The sequence below is a fragment of the Pagrus pagrus genome (assembly GCF_965226575.1).
Source record: "Pagrus pagrus genome assembly, contig: HAP1_SCAFFOLD_40, whole genome shotgun sequence".
In the NCBI taxonomy this organism is placed as follows: Eukaryota; Metazoa; Chordata; class Actinopteri; order Spariformes; family Sparidae; genus Pagrus; species Pagrus pagrus.
In genome coordinates this window covers 428,432-447,370 of record NW_028175423.1, presented here as the reverse complement: position 1 = coordinate 447,370, position 18,939 = coordinate 428,432, and the positions used below count along the sequence as shown (strand labels likewise).

At 39.0% G+C, this 18,939-nt stretch overlaps 1 protein-coding gene across 4 annotated transcripts in view; it reads left to right on the top strand.

Annotated features, from left to right (window-relative positions):
• Positions 1 to 7,091: 7,091 nt before the first annotated feature.
• Positions 7,092 to 18,939, top strand: part of LOC311253742 (uncharacterized protein) — a 40,302-nt gene continuing 28,454 nt past the window's right edge. For all 4 annotated transcript variants that reach the window (XR_014621851.1, XM_084384222.1, XM_084384223.1 and 1 more), the window contains exons 1-3: positions 7,092 to 7,180; positions 8,663 to 8,771; positions 10,696 to 10,858. The gene's annotated coding sequence lies outside the window, so the exon portion shown is untranslated. The remainder of the gene's footprint in view (positions 7,181 to 8,662; positions 8,772 to 10,695; positions 10,859 to 18,939) is intronic.

Here is an 18,939-nt window from a genome sequence, read left to right as displayed (position 1 = left end):
CTCCCCCCTCGCTCTCGGCTCTGCTCAGCTGAGCTGAGCGCTAAGCGTAAACACGGGCAACGAGTGTCTTAAAGGGGAAGCGTCATCACATTTCTTAAAGGCATGTTTTAAATCATTTCCATGCAATTATTGCCAAATCTGTGTTAACTGGCTCTTAATGAAACGTATGCATTTAATCCAAAAACATACTTCTAATTCTTTGTCATTTCCACATATTAATCCTGTGCTAACTCAACAAACCATACAAACTGAGGTAGAAACTATTCAAGAGGGTTGAGTTACTCCCTGCCTTGTAGGCTACACTATTTATTAATAGAAAAATAAAAGCTCAATTTCAACAAACCAAACTGATGAACTGAAGTGACTGACAGTAAATCACACACTGTTCACTTAATTTAAATTTCCACAGAAGACAATAATTTTCACAAAACTATATCAGGTTGCAGTGTCTCATGCAGCATTTTAAGCGGGGTTACCCATTGTTTATTTTACTCCTGAAACCTGGCATCTTTTAGCTTTCACAAGTGCATCGATATCAGGTGTCACATCCTGACTGGCAGCCAATTTCAGGATGTTATTCAAGTGCTTGTGCGTGAGCCTTGAGCGCAGCTTTGTTTTATTGATGCTCATTACAGAGAAAACTTGCTCACAAAGACATGTGGTTCCAAACATGCTCAACACTTTTGCAGCAAGGGCTGTCAAGTTGGGGTGACCTGGCAAGAGATACTGATAAAATATGTCCAAGCCAGCTGCGGCAAATTAGCCCTTCAAATCTGAGTCACGAAAATGTGAAATTAACACCTTCATGACGTTAACACGTAAACACGTTTGACACCCCTGTTCTAAATCTAAAGGGAAATTTTGACACATTTGAGATTCTCCTCTGAAAATTGTGACACCACACACAATACAGTGAAATTCTATGAAATCAGAATTATTGCTTCAGTAATATTTGGCCGATGTATGTATATGTATATATTTATGTAGCACTTTTGTTTCTATTCTGTCTACCAGTTACTACTTAGTTATTGTAGCCTACAACAGAGTTAGGAAGTCCCTATAACAGATATATTCCTGTGTTGCAGAAGAACCTCAGCGATATTGATGAAAAATGATGGGCTCTGACTGCCATTGTTTTACATACATTCAAACTTAAACTTACACGGGGTCAAACTAGCAGTAGCAGCTACAGGTAAACAAGCCGGCTGTCGGGGGTGCGCGCGCAGCTCAGAGATGACATCTTCCAGGTCGGAGGTAGTGGGTCAACCTACAGACCGCGGATGTTGATAACAGACAGAGGGGAATAGCACTAGTAACAAAATATTGGTGAAATGAACTAGTTTTGTGGCAGATAATGCTCATAGAGGCTGCGCTTCAGTGCCCCGAACACTCCAGTCCAGTCCGGTCCAGGTTGTAAAAAAACTGCAGTTCCCCTTTAAGTAGTTTCTGTGCTTACAATAATGTTTGTGTCTTAATTGAGAAAAATAACTTTTTCTCTGATCTAAAACAGAGCTCTGAGCTGATCTCCTCTGAAGATAAGGGGTCAGGTGATTGGCAATTTGGCAGTTGGAATTTCTCTAATCCACCCAGTCATGGCCCATAGCCATGACAATAGCATTTCATGATGATGATATGATAACAACATAAACATTTCATTTTTAAGTATGATAACTAACAACAGCAGAGCTAGGGAGAGGAAGTGTTGGTAAACCTAAATTTGGTTGAAAAAATTTCCACATTGAAGCCACTGATACATAGAAACTTGGCATTCACTATTTTGTGTTTCTGATAATATGGGGTTTTCTGTCTGTAGGAGATGACAAAAAAGGCAAAGATGGCTGCACAAGTCCCTCCCCGGGTAGGTGTACTTGTATTAGACAATCTGGCTCTATTGACGCCTTTAAATCTAAACTCAAAACTCACTTTTTTGACTTAGGCTTTAATTAGTCCTTGACATCGACTGCTAGCTTCCTCGGTGGGTCGGTCTCAGTCTCAATGAGTAATCTATAGTATTAGATTCCACATTGTCCTGAAACAAGCTATTGTTTTGAAGAAAGTTGCATAACTGACAGGGGAGGTTAGAAATGGGTCTACAGTTCGCCAATACACCTGAATCTAGAGTAGGCTTTTTAAGAAGAGGTTTAACTACAGCTAATTTAAATGACTGAGGTACATAACCTGTAACTAGAGACAGTTTGATCACGTCTAAGAAAGAATCAGAATCAGAATCCTTTATTAAGAACTTCTTTAAGCAGACTGGTTGGGACGGGGTCTAGGAGACAAGTCGATGGTTTTGACAAAGAGATCGTTGAGGTTAATTGTTGAAGCTTGATTGGAGAAAAACTGTCCAGGTATACAGCAGGTTTTACAGCTGAGTTTAAAGTTCCTGTGCACTTGACACTAACAAATCTGAAGATCAGTATTGGTGTATTTTACTTGAGAACCTGTTAGTGTTTATTTTTGATTTTTTTCTCTCAGATGAATTGGGCAGGGTGCCTGAGGAGAAGAGGACATCATGGAGACAAAGAAGTCAAAGTGGAGAGAGGGCATCCAAGGAGAAAAGGAACAGTTGGAGAAGAAGCGGGATGTCCGAGGAGAAGAGGATGACATGGAGACAAAGAAGTCAAAATGGGTTTTAACAACAGTTAAACAGTCAATGGGTTAAACAGTCAATGGGTTTTAACAAATAAGGTGCGAGTGACTTTGGAATCTTACTATAAGCATGTACTTTTACAAGTTGCAATATATCTGACGAGAAAAAAAGGCAATTACACTGATTTACCGTGTGCTCCCGAATTAGAAGTCCATCTTCCTTACCAAGGTAGAGGCAAAGAGCCTTGAGAACTGCTGCCTTTTTGAGATTAACATCACTTGTAGCCTGTGTGAAGAGATTCCACCGATTAAAACATTCAGAAACACATAAATAACTGCAAAGAAATTTTCCAATATCCAACCTGTGGTAACCTACAAACATTGACTTCCAATCAGCTTTGTCAAGTTTGATCTATATAGCTCAAAAATATGTCAAACATACTGTAAAAGGTCATCCTTTTTTAATTACAAAATAGCTGAAGCGTGGCCTAGTTTTTATTTTTTTTAAAGTGAGGTATGAATATGTTTTAACTCCTGTTTATTAAGGGATATACAGTACAACCAACATCTACAGCCCGATCTTTTTATCACCACCTAAGAAAACAGGATTGAACTGGCACCTGTCTGATCACATGGCTGCATCTCTCGCCCATATGGTATTATTGCCTTAAAAAGACAATATTTCTTTAGAAATTATTTTTGCACCTTGCAAATAATCCAGGCTGTTACTGATGATGCAAACTGGGGCTTCATATGGACAATACAATTACACAGTGATTGCAATTAACATTGTATATTTAATATGCTGTTCTGTTTTAAGGGTGACTTTAACATCTGTCTATTTTCTGGCCAGAAACATCTCCCTTCTTCTGGAAAACAGATGTCAACTGGGGTAAAAGATTGTCCAACTGTACCATGAAGTTTGTCTCAAGTGGAAGTGTTGTAATCTGCTGGAATTAGGCATTTATCTGTTAGAAGTTAGAAGAGTAGCTTGCCATAGAGTTCTTCTGCCCCCAAGTGGCCAAAATAAAGAACTGCTTCCTCTACAGGAGATTTTTCTCTCTCCAAATGTTGGTTGTTTTACCGTATCAGACTTTAAATTTTAACAGGTGCACACTGAAATTGCACAATAAGAAGAGAGGAAAAGGCAAGCATGTATTTACCTCATCAGTATGAAAGAATGCAGACCATCTGGCTTTAAACTCTCTGGCTGCTGGGTTTTGCTTCACCACCTCACTGTTTCTTTGTCTGACATCATTCAAAAGTTCAACTCTCACATTTTCAAGACTTTCATCTGTGAGGGTGTGATGGACAATTTAATTTTAATTTTAATTTTAATTTTAATTTTAATGAAACGCTACAGATTGGATGGTGCAGGAATCATGTTTGTGATTGCACTTACATCTCCAACCCAACGCCACAATGCAATACCACCCAAAATGAAAGCCAACCAACGCTGCTTCTTATAGGCCAGTCAGCAATCGCAGACATTACCCTCGTTAATACCAAATTGAGTTAAAATGTTGAAAGTGCAAAAATTACCAGCATGGCAATTAATAGAAGCAAATAAATATAAGAATACTGTGCAAGTGGGCCTAAGTTTTCACACATTTTGTAGGATAATTTTAAAGTATAGCTTACTATTCATTTAACAGATATTTTCTTTTATGTGAAATAATATTTACAATTACACAGTCTTCAAAAGATTAGATTCTATGATTAAGTTTATCGATTTGAGGGTCCATCCTTTGCCCATTATCACCAAAAGTATATTTTTTATCTAGCTTTTAGGATCAACCAATCACAGCTTTTGTAATGATGACTCATACCTAGCAACGGGGTCAACCACACCTCCTCACTAAGATAGGAGTTTCTGTCCATTCCTTGCTCAGCATTGTCTGAGAATAATCTGGAATCACTCCTAAGCTAAGACTCCTTGCTAGGAATTTTTAGGTTAAGTTAGGAGCTCTCTGAGAGGACGTTTAGTGACATTAGTGTTCTGTTATTTTGTCACTTTTTGAATTAAATTCTTGAGAATTTGGACAAAACTGGTTTAAACTTTGAAAAAAACCCCAAGAAGAAATCTATACTCATGTTTATAGAACAATTTCTCAACAATTAAGTACAGTAATGTAAGTAAAGTTTTATGTCATTTGTTCATAAAATATGTGTTTTTCCTGTCATAACTTAGTTTTTGTCAACACCGTTAGACACAATAGAAAATTAATCATTCCTATTTGTTTGGTCTGCTATAGATTTAACCCTTGTGTCTTCACCTTGACTACACACATGTTAAATGTTGAATATTCCTTTTTATTAAATTTTTATGCTGTGTCACATGTGCTCTTTGAAAACTCTTACGTCACAAAAGTCTTATCATTTGCATTTAATACAAAGAATAAAAGTTCTGGACATAAAAGAACACATTATTTCATTTAAAGAAACAACTACATTAATAATTTGGCTGTTTTAGAGAAACAGTTTGAAAGTATTCAAAAATACATACAAAATACTAAAGATTTTCTCCACTCAAATACATTTAACTTTGCTCATCCACTTAATTAAACAATTTGGTACAACAAATAACTTATCATGTAAATTTTACTTTCTTTCACCACTGTCAGACAGAGAAAATGATGGCGTTGACAAAAATAACAAACCTATAGGAACTTTTTTGACCTTTTTATTTTAGCAGATGTGAAGAGTTGTAGGGGGGTCGTCAGGAATATAGCTGACTATGTATTTGTCTGATTTTACTGCTAAATTATAAATGGCTTTTTGCTGTGACGCTAGTTTGGATGCCTCTTTCCTTTTATTTTATTCCAGGCTGTTAAGGACAAACGCCTAAAGACATATTCGCCATAACGAACCCCTGCTTATGGTAAATATACCATATTTCAATATATTTCCATTGCACAGTCAGTGGTGTAGATGTCAGCGTTAGATGTTAACTACTATCTGATATTATTTTGCTTCTGGATTCTTTCTCTTCAGAAAAATTGGTCAGAGATTATCAAGGCCACGTTGCGGGTGCCAACCCCACAAAGAAAATGCTGGAGAACGCTAAACAGTGTTCAATGCACATCATTCAGTTTTTGCGGTTCATGGCCAACTCAAAAATCCCAAATGTGGATTTACTCTTTCTGAAGAATTATGGAAGAGTTCGAGAGTAAGACTACACATTTTTTAAAGATTTATCTCTTGGAATTGATGTGTAATTAAAATAAAAGACATGAACTTGAAAAAAATGTTCACCAAGGTTTGTGGCTGAACTCAAAGGGCGTGGATTCAAACCGAAAACACAGAAAATGTACCTCACTGATGTGAGGTGAGGTGTGATTGGATAAAAGTCTACAGTAACTGAAGGAACTTACAGCACCATGAGTGAGGAGGGCTTTGCTGTCCTTCAAGACAGTATTGAGGGCAAAATAGCTCCCCTGGAAGTCAAAAGATGTCATGATCATGATAATGATATATAGGAAATATTAAGGATATAGATGAAAAAAGACTTGACTTTATTGATCCCTTTGAGATGACTCCCTCAGGAAAATTGAATTTCCAGCTGCTTACAAAGTAAGGAAGCAGCACACAAGGCAGTTTGCAAACAACAACAACAACTACTCGCAAACGGGTGTATAAATATATATATACATATAAAAATAAGAAAAAAAATGAACAATAAACTCTTAGCTAAAAATAAACAATAAATTCTTGGTTAAAAATAGAAAGTAGAGATAAGAAGAAAATGAAAATAAATATAGAGGACTGTATATGGCATTGTGTTATTGTACAGTGGATAAATACAAGATACAGTTCAGTCACCAAATACGCTTAATTTTGTGGATTGTTACTCTTCATCTTGTGCCCTGATCAGGTTAATTAATAAGAAAGACAGATGATAAAGCTAAGATTCAACTATAATTCTCCTTGAGCATTAACATTCCAGGTCTGTCCTAATGTATACTTGTTAATTGATAGTATCAAGGATCAGGTAATACTGTATGTACTTTGCATGTACTTTGTCTGAGAGAATGTGGTAAAATGAATTCTTTATATTTTGTTTTTTGATCTTTTGTTTGTTTCAACTCACGCTTATGCACATAAATATGTATATATACTGTATATGGATTTGTATTATTCACCCCTTTGGATGTTTTCCTCTTATATATAAAAAAATATACAAAAAAAGAAACATTTTCAGAAATGGGGGAAAGCTGAAAATTCGGTATACAACAACTGTTGCCTGGGTTCTTCATCAGTCAAAGCTTTATTGTAGAGTGGCAAAGAGAAAACCACTGTTGAAGAAAGCTCATTAAATCTCAACTAGTGTTCACCCAAAGGCATGCGGGTCAACTGGAAGAAGTTTCTTTGAATAAAAAAATATTATTCATTTAATTTGCTGAGTAGCACGTTACCTTTCCTTCGTTAAATCGCCATTACATTGTGACTTCCGCCGGTATGCTTTTAATGTGAAATCTGACCGGAAGTTGGCTGTCATACAACCGCCAGCGTAACAACTCCGAGCCACAGCAACAGCTCCGTGCCACCGCTGAAGTCGATGAAACAGGGTAAACAAGCGGCGTGTTCAGTAAGTATTCAGTATTTTCTTGAGATATACAGTAGCGTAATGCCATGACAGTTTGATGCGTTGTGTAGTCATTTATTTATTTACTAAAACTGTCGGCTTTCTTGTTTAAGGGTCGCTAGCCGAACACAGGTGTATCACTAATTAGCACTTGCTAGAGTTAACAGTCAGCTAATTAAGACAGTTATCAGAGTTTTCGGGTACCACGGTGGACTGACTCGTTAAAATTAAGGTCATTTGCATGTTCGGGTGTCAGTTATCTTATTTATTTTTCTTTTTTATCTGTGCCAGGGTAGGAGTATAGCGGCCATATTCATCGAGTCCATCACACCTGGTGTGGGGGGATGGGTGATTGGTTTCGCAGCACAATGCACTTGACTCGATCCAAATTTAACCTGAAGTCATGCTTATGTGGGCGACGATAATCCAACCATGTTGAAGCAGGCAAAGTTTTTAGAGCCATGCTTTTCAGACAAGGCGCAGTTAATTTCGAACGATTTTAATGTTGGTTGGTTATAGTTATTAAGCAGTGTAGCAAGCCAGGTTTTGCTTGGAATATTACTTAAAAACGTAGTGGACGTGTAACCTAAATCATGCCAGTGGAAATCAAATTCAGAGAATATATATCTTTATATCATAGAAGAAAATAATAAACGAGCAATATGTTAAATGAAGGATTTAGGGAACCTACTGTTGGAGCCATATTGCTCATATATGAAATGTTTCTGTTTGAATACTGGTATTTATGCGTTTTATTTTTATGTTTAGAATTATTATATTATTGTAGGCTACATATTTTCATGAAACAGTGTTATGCCTTGGTTAGTTGAAATGATTGTTCCCCCTATGGTTTGCTTATGGTATCATCTGTGGCTTGATGATTAATTGTCAGGTGTGTTTAAACGGGAAAGCAGGAAGTGATTTCCCTTGGACATGGACGGGGTGATCGTACAGTTTTTTAACCACCGAATACCATCGGTTTACTATCAGTTTCGTTTCATTTGTTGATTATCCATTGGTTGATCGTTTGGAATTGTGCATCCTGATTTATGGAGTTCGTTTGGGATCGCAATAAATTGCTTTGGATTAATTAAGATAGACTACTGGGCGATTGTTGGAAGGTGCGTCTGAAAAGGTTTACCCTGATCTAGACTCGACTGTACTGATTGATTTCATTACACAATAAACTCAATATTTCACAACTAAGTTTAGGTTGGATTTAACAGAAATTGAGTTGGCATAGCACAATAAAAAGAACAGAAGACCAAGTACTCTGTTGTTTGAGTCTCGTCATCAGTTTAAATGCTTCAAAAGTGGCAGGTGGAGAGAGATGGTAAAAATTGAATGTTTGCACTTCCTGTTTCTCAGTTTGCTAAGGGGAAGAGTCCATATGTTACTCAGGTAACATATTGTTTAAAACCCTGTAATCTAATTTAACTAGAAGTGATGCCTAAGCTATCTCATTTTTTATTAATTTCTTTGCAGTTTGAAATGCCACCAAGGATCAGTCTTCTTAAAGATGCCTGTCACCATGTTGTTTTAAAGACTGACAAAACATGGAGATTGGAGGTGAAGTACATCAATGCAGTGAAAGGTAAGATGGTGTTAGATTAGATTAGATTAGATTGTACTTTATTTATCCCTTGGGAAGGTTCCCTCAGGGAAATTGAGGTTCCAGCAGCATCACAAAGACCGACAGTACAGTAAAAAAGTAAAAAGAAAAGAAAAGCACACAGAGTTCAAATAGACAAAAAGTAGAAGTAAAAGCACAAAAAGAGCACAGTTGTGTGTAGGACAGGTACAGTGCAAGTATAAATATATAAATACAAAAATATAATAAATATAATAATATAAGAAAAATGGTACATTGCACAGTAGATATTGCACAGTTATTGTTGTTATTGCACAGAGATATTGTACAGTTATTGTAGTTACTGCACATTTACAGCACTACAGATCTAGGTGTTCAGGTCATGTTGAATGCACCTTCCCCACTCTCCTGCTACTCCTCCCCCTCCCACCAAGTGCAGAGTTATAGAGTTTGATGGCTCGTGGGACAAAGGAGTCTTTGAGTCTGTTTGTTTTGCACTTAGGGAGGAGCAGCCTGTTGCTGAGAATAAATGTTATTGTTGTTAGTGTTAAATGTGTTATTGTTTATCTGGCTGTCTATCTAGATGTATAGATGGACAAGTGGTGATACATTTCTTATCAGTACATATACTCCTTATCAGTTCTTTTGCTTACTATTTTCTTTTTCCAAGAATAGATTCAGAAACAGATGATGATAATTTTTTATTAATTTTTATGTTACATTATGTTGTTTCTAGAGCAGCAACAGTAAAGCTAACAGCAGGAAAAACCACTATATAAACTAATATATCACTAGAAATTAGTCAAAATGTCGGTAAAATAAATACATATTCTTGAAATCGTAATATTGAGTAAAGTTTAGAAAGGATACAGAATACAGACGTCATACAGTAACAGCCATTCATCCTGTCCTCCTCCCTCTGCTGAGGTGATGCACTGCCTGCATGTATCACCTCAGCAGCAGCTGCGTGGCTGAACCGTATACCAGCAGGGTCACCTTAATAGCTGGCAGTTGGCAGCACATCTCAATCATGCAGCCATGAAGTGAACTTAAATGTTGAAAAGGGAAAAGGAAGTGGAAGATAAAAATGATAAAAATGGATATAAAATCCTTTATTCAAAACATGGCAAGGTACAGGATTGTGTTCTTGTGATGGATATAATAATGGATGCAATTTAATGTTTGGGTATTTCTTATAAGTGTAGGATGTGTAGGATGTGTAGGATGTACAGGATGAACATGTGGGGGAGGTGTGTCGTCTTAAATGTGACTTGTATTGGGATGTCCTGATGTCGGCCTCCTGTATTCACCAGAGGTGGGAATTGTGGAGTCATCAAGTCATCTCCATGCCATGTATTTGTTCTGCTCAGTCACTGAACCAGGTGCATTCACTAATTAGCTCACCTTCCTGGCTGAAGAGCTGTGCTGATTGGACTCAGCTGGTTTAGTGCATGAAAAGAACAAATACATGGCATGGAGATGATGTGACGACTCCACAATTCCCACCTCTGGTATTCACTCAGTCAGGATTAGGTGGCCCCCCTTACCAAGGTTATAAACATTTTTGCCCTCTGTTCACCATTTTGTACCCTGATGAATGCCTTTTAGGTTGAAACAGGGCAGTATCGTTCCATAAGTAGCCATTTTTTTAACAAAGGCATTTAAATCCAACTCAAGTATTTTTGTCCTGCTCCATTGCTTTTTTTCTCATGTTGACCCTTTTCTTTAGGAGCCCCAGCATTTTATTTAGTTTGACAGTATAAAGACAGGGCATGAGCACACCACTACCACTTTTTCATAAATTCAAATTAGACATTATTCTCGCTCTTTATCTACAGTGTGTGTTTTTAATACATTTAGCTACAGATCAAAAAACAATTGTAGTGGACATAATTTGTTTTTTTTGTCCTTAATTTTTTTCTTACAGGACGTGGTTCATTCACCCGAGTTTCATTCTGCAAAGGATACTTTGTGGTTGAATACAGGGGAGATTTGATTGATGATGACGAAGCCCAGAGGAGAAGAAGCTCTTACCACCCCTCATGCTCTACATTTTTGTTTGCATTCAAGTGGAGAGGGAAAACATGGTGGTAAGAGTTTCAGTTACTATACTGCTTTATAGTTATATACATTGTTAAATTTTTTCTTCAACAATATCTTTATTAGATTTTTTTACAACCCTAGAGCTGAATGAAAGGGCAATGTACAACAATATGACAAATAGGTACCAGATCAGCCCATCCCCACAGGTCCGACCATACATTCCTACAGAGTGTGTACCAAGTCAGATTAGTAAGAATAAATACAAGCCTTCAGTATATCACAAAAGAAAGAAAGAAAGAAAGAAAGAAACAAACATATATAGCCTAAAACAAAACTGTTGCAGAGAGGGATTAAATGGCAGGGAGAGGTAGAAAAAAAAATTAAGACAAATAAAAATAAAGCACCAAATGATGAATAAGCATGTTTAACAATCACATGACATTGTTTAAATATAAGAGGATTACTGTATTGTGGACTCCGTGTCCACATATAGTAGAAAACCACCCCAGATCTTTTGGAACTCTCCAGGTTTACCCTTCAAATTATACATAGTCTTTTCACCTGGTATGCATGATTCTAATACATCTTTCCAATGCATAGCTATACATTTGTTGGCTGTAATAAGGGCAATTCTAATAAATTTGAGTTGGTTTTTATTGACTTTCAACATAGATGTGTCACCCAGGAGAATTACTCTTAGCTCTGCGGGGATGGTTAGTCCTGTAATATCATTAAGCACTTTGACTATAGACATTTTATGTAGTCTGTCAGGGGTATAGTATGTTCTATGAATAAGATTGTATTGTGTAATTTTATGTCTAGAGTTAAAAGAAAAACACTGACTACTAGTACACAATGATCCCCTTCTTCAAAATTACACTCCAGGTCTTCTTCCTGTTTACATTTCACTCTTAGCTCTTCCCAACCTCTAATCTGAGAAATTCCTGAGTAAGAGTAGTATATTTACGCTGCCTGTGACGCATACCGGGACTTCTGTGAGATCGAAAGCTGTTGTTTACTGTGTCTCTCTCTTTCTCTATCCATCTTGGCTGTTTTTCTTCGATTTCTGAGTATTTCATAGTCAAACTGGTTTTGTACTGCAGCTAACGTTAGACTTTATAACTTGTACGTACTTTGTCGAACCGCTTTTCTGTTACTGGGTAGTCTGTTACTGCCCGGTTAGCTTCCTAGGCTTAGCCTAGCTCACTGCTTTTTGCCTTTCACCGCAGTCGACACAGCCTCGACAAACAAGTGTTACGATGGCTTGTGCTGACTGTTCTGCAGTTGCAGATAGGGTGTCTCTATTAGAGAGACGTGTCCGTGAGCTAGAACAGCTTCTCTCAGTTAGAAACACGGGCACTGCAGATAGTGTTAGCCCCAGGCCTGATAGCAGGCCTGCTAGCCTTAGCACTAGCTTAGTCTCGTCGGCAGCTGCTGTGGAATTTGTCCCTGCTCGGTCGCGGCGTGGAAGGCGCGGGAGCAAGCCACTGGTTGTGTGGTCTGAGAGCAGATGGCCTTCATCCTACTGGAGTCGGCGCTGCTGCTTTGTCTAGCAATATAGACAGGTGTTTGATGCAGGTTTGACATCAGGGATGTAGCATTTGGCAGGTCACAGGTGACTAGAGAGCCTGCTAGCGATACAGTCAATGCTGGTGTGGAGTCTAGTTAACATGGTATTGTAGTGCAGAGTACCAGACTGATACCCTAGTTTGCAACATTGAGACTGTCACCTTCCCCCGCTACTCTCTCATTGAATCATGCTCTAAATATGCGCGGGGCTTCTAACCGACGTGTACCCGGTTACACGTCTGAGATTTATGATCTCTTTCTATCGCAGTTGCCTCCATTCAACCGCCTCCTAATCCCATTAAATCAAAGCCATTCCAGTAGTTATCAGACAAAAACGTTTATTCAACGTTATTCTGTTATTCTTAACCCTGTTAAAAGAGCTTTTTCCTCACTCGAATCGAGGGTCGAAGGACAGAGGGTGTCGTCTCTGTACAGATTGTAAAGCCCTCTGAGGCAAACTGTGATTTGTGAATTTGGCCTATACAAATAAAATTTGATTTGATTTGATTCTTGTAGACCTATTTCAAATAGGTACTAAATTAAAGCCAACATAACAGATAAATCACAGAGCTTCATTTAACATTTTAAGGCTTAGGCCTACTTATGACAGAAAGTAAAATGAGTTGAAAATAAAATCTGTCATTTTGACAGAAAAGAAAACGTGAGTGAAAGCTGAAAAAGGTTTAACCTTCTTCTTTAATCATTGTTTTAACTATTTCTCACAGTTGTACAATTTGTTTTTAAACTTATAGTTCAAACTGCATCCCTCTCTCGCAACGGAAGCTGCCTCTGAATTTTAATACGTCTCATAGTAAAAGTAATCTGGAATTGGCGATAGAAAGAAACTAAAAAAGAAGCCAAAGTATGCTGAAGTGAGAGGAAAAAACTTCACCTTTATATCCACAAAGCTAAAAAAGTAGAGGGGGAATCTCACAATTATTCACTAAAACTGTCCGGGGGGGGGGGGGGGGGGATGTTTTTTTCCTCCTCTTTAGACGCGAGGATATGTGATCAGGTCGTAAAAAGCCGACACAGAACACCAACCAACAATATAATGTATACAACAACACGTAACAATAAAGGCTAAAATAAAAAGCCATTACAATTTTTTTTCGATTGCTAAGGAGCATTGGTCGAAACTGAAGCGACATGTTCAAAACTCTTAACACAGTCTGCATTTCCATCTTGCAGCTCAGCTCAACAGTTAATCTCATGCCCAAAAGTGTGTCTCACAACACACACAATCACTCTTAACAAACGGAACGGCAAAATACTAACAACAAAGAACATTACATCAAATACATCTTATATTTCAAGTTTGAATGATTTTTGTCAGGTAAATCAGTATTTTATATAGGATCTTTTGCACTTTAATGGTTCTAAATTATAGTATATGCTGTAATATATTGCAACAACACTGAATCAGGAATGCAGAGATTTATTCAAGAACATTTGTGCTTTTGCATAAGTACTTCAGGACCATACAAAAAATAAAGATTACGTAAACAGAATAATGCAGAATCTCAGAATTCCAGGGGTAGAATACAAATTACAGTAAGAGATAAAACTAAACTCCTCCCTCTCCTGGCTGCTCTTCTCTCTCTACCAACTTTGCCCGCTGCTCTTTGATCCATACTTGCACAGGAAAAAGAATCAGAAGCCACTCCTTTTGTATATGCTGTTATGGCTACTCTTGCATTCAAAAAAGGTCAGAGTAGTTTCTGAGGAGGAGGTCCACGACTCACTAAATAATAAGCACTCGCGGAGATGTTTCCAGTTTCAACAAAAAGTTTTGAATTTATTTACATAAACAGAAATATTCTCCGGGTTGACTTCAGACAATGAGCAAATAAAAAACGTAATTTAGTGGTTGATAAACTGTTTCACTCCTCACTCCTTCAACACAAAAAACAGACAAAAGCACAAACCAGCTGTCCTCTCTCCCTAATCACAGGAGGAGGATGGCCTGACTAGGAGGAGGGACCTGAGCAGCAAAACGATCATAAATAATAGTTCATGTACAATATATATCCTGAATAGTCATCCTTATCATTAGCATTATTTTATACCATTACCATATACCATTTTCCAAATAATTAATACAAAGAATCAATAGGCTCCAACATCCCGGCCCCTAATTGTTGGCTTTAGCAAAACAATTACATAAATAAGATTCAAAAGGAGCCAAAATAGAACAATTACACAAGGGAAATTAATTATGCTCTTTAAATTCAAAGTCCATTCAGTTACTTGATGATGACTATCTGTCTTCTCAAAGTTCATAATCGTGTCAGAATATCTGAAACGGTCCATAGTGAAGGCTGGAAAATCACGGCCTCTCTCCATTTATCCTGCTGCCTCCATTAGAAGACAGAGCTTATCTATTGGTCGTTGAATCGCACTGCTTTTGGTTTTAACCAAAACACTTCTCACACAGCCCTTGGCATCTGGAAATGTCTTTACAACACGGCCCATAATCCATGAGTTCCTTGGTGCTGTGTTATCAACAATGATGACCAGATCTCCAGGACTCAAGTTCCTTTTTATGCTCTTCCACTTACTTCTTTCTTGCATGAGAGGAAGATACTCTTTTGTCCACCATCTCCAGAAGAGATCTGTAAGGTACTGTGCTTGTCTCCACCTCTTCCTTGAATAATGATCTCCTGGTGGCATAGTTGTTTCGCTTTCAGTTGGAGCAAATGGTTTGGGGTTGGTGGTTCCAAATCATTGGGTTCACTTGACACTGTAGTTATCGGTCGGTCATTCAGGATGGCTTCTACCTCACACAGTGCTGTTGATAGAGTTTCATCGTCCAGCGTTTGTTGTTTTAGAACAGATGTGAGGATCTTTTTGACTAGTCTGATCAGTCTTTCCCAGACTCCGCCGTGGTGGGCTCACAAAGGAGGGTTAAGTCCATTTTACTCCCTCTGTTAAAAGGGTGTTTTGAATCTTCTGATGATTCAGCTCTTTCAAAGCTTCTTGTAGTTCCCTTTGGGCCCCGACAAAGTTTGTCCCACAGTCCGTCCTGATACTTATAACTGCTCCTCTCCTGCAGATGAATCTGCGTATAGCATTTATGCATGAGTCTGTGGTTAGGAAGTTTGCCATCTCCAGGTGGATAGCTGACTCACCAGGCAGTGTGTCTGACTCCTTCTTAGCTGACTTAGCAATTTAAGTAGTTTTTTCACCTTCAATATCCAGGCTACAGACCTCTGAAGTCGGTTCCATGATGAGTGATACTTGATTAATGTGCATATCGGATGTTGGTTTTCAATCCTCACAGTTAACTGTGATCTCCTTTTCCACACTGTTAACTGTGACCTCCTTTTTCACCTCAGGGTCATTTGCTGATATCTCTCCTAGACCTTGTGTGATCTTTGGCCATGTCTTTTGTTCCTCTGACCAGGTATTCAGGACCTCTCAGTCATCTTGATCTTAAGAAAGATTCCACGTGCAATCCTCGTGATGCGTCGTCAGCTGGATTGTCTCTTGAATTTATGTATCTCCACTGGCTTGTGTGAGAGAGATCATGGATCATTGCAACTCTGTTGGATACAAATGTATGAAATCTCTTTGTTTGATTGTGAATATACTTCAATACAGGTGTACTATCTGTCCAGAAAGTTGAATCTGTGAGTGGTAAATGCAGCTCCTTCCTCAGCATCCGATCCACTTTTACAGCCAATGTTGCTGCAGTGAGTTCAAGCCTGGGTATGGTGATCTGCTTGAGAGGTGAGAGTCTGGCTTTTCCAAATATAAAGGAGATATGGATTTTGCCTTGGTGATTTGTTAGTCTAAGGTAGCTTACTGTACCATAACCTGACTCACTTGCATCGCAGAAGTGATGCAGCTCAGCGGTCGCCACTGGGTCGTAGTTCTCAGGCGTTATACATCTTGCTGCTTGAAACCCACGTAACTGAATTAATTCCCCGATCCATCTCTGCCAGGGCATTGCAAATTCCTGTGGAATAACTTGATCCCATCCATACCTGGATTTGCAGAGCTCTTGCAGTAGTTGTTTGGCTTTCAGGATGAAAGGAGAGAGAAAACCTAATGGGTCATAAACTGAACTTACTGTGGAGAGTATACCTCTTCTGGTTGCAGGCCGGCTGTTGACAGTTACTTTAAAGCTGAAGGTGTCACTGTGGGTGTTCCAGTGGATTCCAAGTGCAGGCTCGACTGTGATTTGTTCTTTCAGCTTTTCTTTACCCAGGTCCAGTTCCTTGACTGCCTTTGCTCTGTGATGCTCAGGAATGCTTGCTAACACCTCACAGTTTTTGCTGACCCATTTTGTCAATGTGAAACCTCACTGATCGCAGGCTTTAGTGAGATCTTTGACAAGCTTTATGGCTCGGTCTGCTGTTGCCACAGATCGGAGGCAATCACCCACATAAGTTAGTTTTGATGGTTTTCATAACTTCATCAGAGTAATGCTTCTGGTTGTCATCAGCAGTTTGACGCAGGGCAAAATTAGCAATGCTCGGGGATGATACAGCGCCAAAGAGGTGAACTTTCATCCTGTAAACATCAAGCGGTTTGCTGATATCACCCTCTGGCCACCACAAAAACCTCAGAAAGTCTCTGTCCTTTTCATCAACATGTACTTGATAAAACATTGCCTCAATGTCTGCCATAACTGCAGTTTGTTCTTGGCGAAACCTTAATAGCACTCCGATGAGGGCGTTTGTTAAGTCTGGACCTTGGAGGAGCTCCTTATTCAGAGACGTTCCTTGAAATGAGGATGTACAGTCAAACACCACCCTCAGTTTGAGTTTTCGCTTGTGGTAGATGCCATCATGTGGGATATACCAGACCCGTCCATCCCCTCTGCGAAGCTGCTGAGGTGGAACCTTCTCTCCATAACCCTTTTTGAGAATGTCCTCCATGAAGGAGGTGTATTCCTCGGCATACGTCTTATCCTTCTTAAATTTTTTCATAAGGTGCAGTGTGCGTTCCTTTACCGTATCATAGTTATCAGGCATGACCTTGTCTTTATCCCTGAAAGGCAGTGGTAAATGACAGTGGCCATCTTTAAGGAATGCTGAGCTGGAATCAATCTCCATAAAACGTTTATCCTCAACTGACATCTCAATTTTCTCCTCATACATGTTCTCAGAGAAATCCTGGTTATATTGTCTGATGAGTAGATCCTTCAACTCAACAACAGAGATTCTGTTACTTGACACTGCAATGGGCCCAGCACGTTCTGCAGGACTATTAACACTGAGTGGTCCAGTTACCACCCATCCCAGTAAGGTTTGGACTGCATATGGTCCATTATCATGACTGTTTATTATTTTCCATGGCTCCATTGCTCGAGGAACATCAGTCCCAATGAGGAGTTCAATGTCTGCCTCAATTTCCTTTAACTGAGATAAGGCCACCTCTCCAAATCAGCTTCTGTGATTATGTTTTCCTTTGAGACAGGGATTTTGTTCTGCGTGTAAACTTTCGGCAGGTCCAGATATGTGCAGCCCTCCAAGTCTCCCACCTCCAGTCCTCTGACCTCATAGGTCCCTGCAGGGTTTTCCTGTCCCATTGTTCGCAAAAGTATCTCTGTTTTGCGTCCTTTCGCATTCAACAGGTTCATTAGATTTTCTGTGCAAAATGTTGCTGTGCTGCCTGGATCGAGGAAGGCATAGGTCTGAATATACCTGCTCCCTTTTGCCACCTTAACTCTGACTGGAACAATCGCAAGTGCACAGTCTCTCCCGGCCCCAGTTCCATCACCTGCTGAAACGAGCACTGCTTATGGGGTTATCTTCTGTCTCGGCAGTGGCTTTTGGTTGATTTTCCTGTTTTGGGCCTTTTGCACTTTGAATATGAAGTACAGTAGGATGTTTCATTTGACAAACTTGACACATTAATCTTCTTTTTTGCTTAGATGACCTTTTAGTAGGCAACCAAAGCAGTATCCATGGCTTCTTAAGAATTCAACCTTGTTGTCATGTGACTGTGTTTTGAATTGTGGGCGGTCGATCAGAGTGCGTTTTACAGCGCATCCTGCTTTCTCTGTATTCACTGCTACTGAAGTAGCGAAGCTGCTGTTTTTGCCTCTTATTAATTTTGGTTCATTTTTACTTCTTGGGATAGACTTTTTTGTTGTCATTTGGTCTTGAATGTCCCCGAACAACGGATCCAAAAGCATCTTAGAATGTTTTTCCACAAAATCCACAAGGTGCTGAAATCTGATTCTCCTGCCAGTTCTCTGTTGTGTCTCATAGGCTGTGGTTCGCCACCTTTCCCGGAGTTTGTAGGGTAGTTTGGATGCTATTCGCCTTAGGTTTGATGGGATCTCGAGTTCCTCTAAATACTGTAAATCTTGCATTACATTACAACATGCTCTCAAATACATTGCATATGCATGCAGCGTTTTCCCATCCTCGGCTTTAATCGCTGTCCAGTTCAAGGCTTTTTCCAGGTAAGCTCCAGAAACTTTCATTTCATTCCCAAAGTGCTCTTTTAAGAGGTGTCTTGCTTCACTATAGCCCCTGCTCCCATCCATGTGCAAGTCTCTTGGTAAACCAGAGATAAACTGCTCAAGATAGTAGAGTCTGTC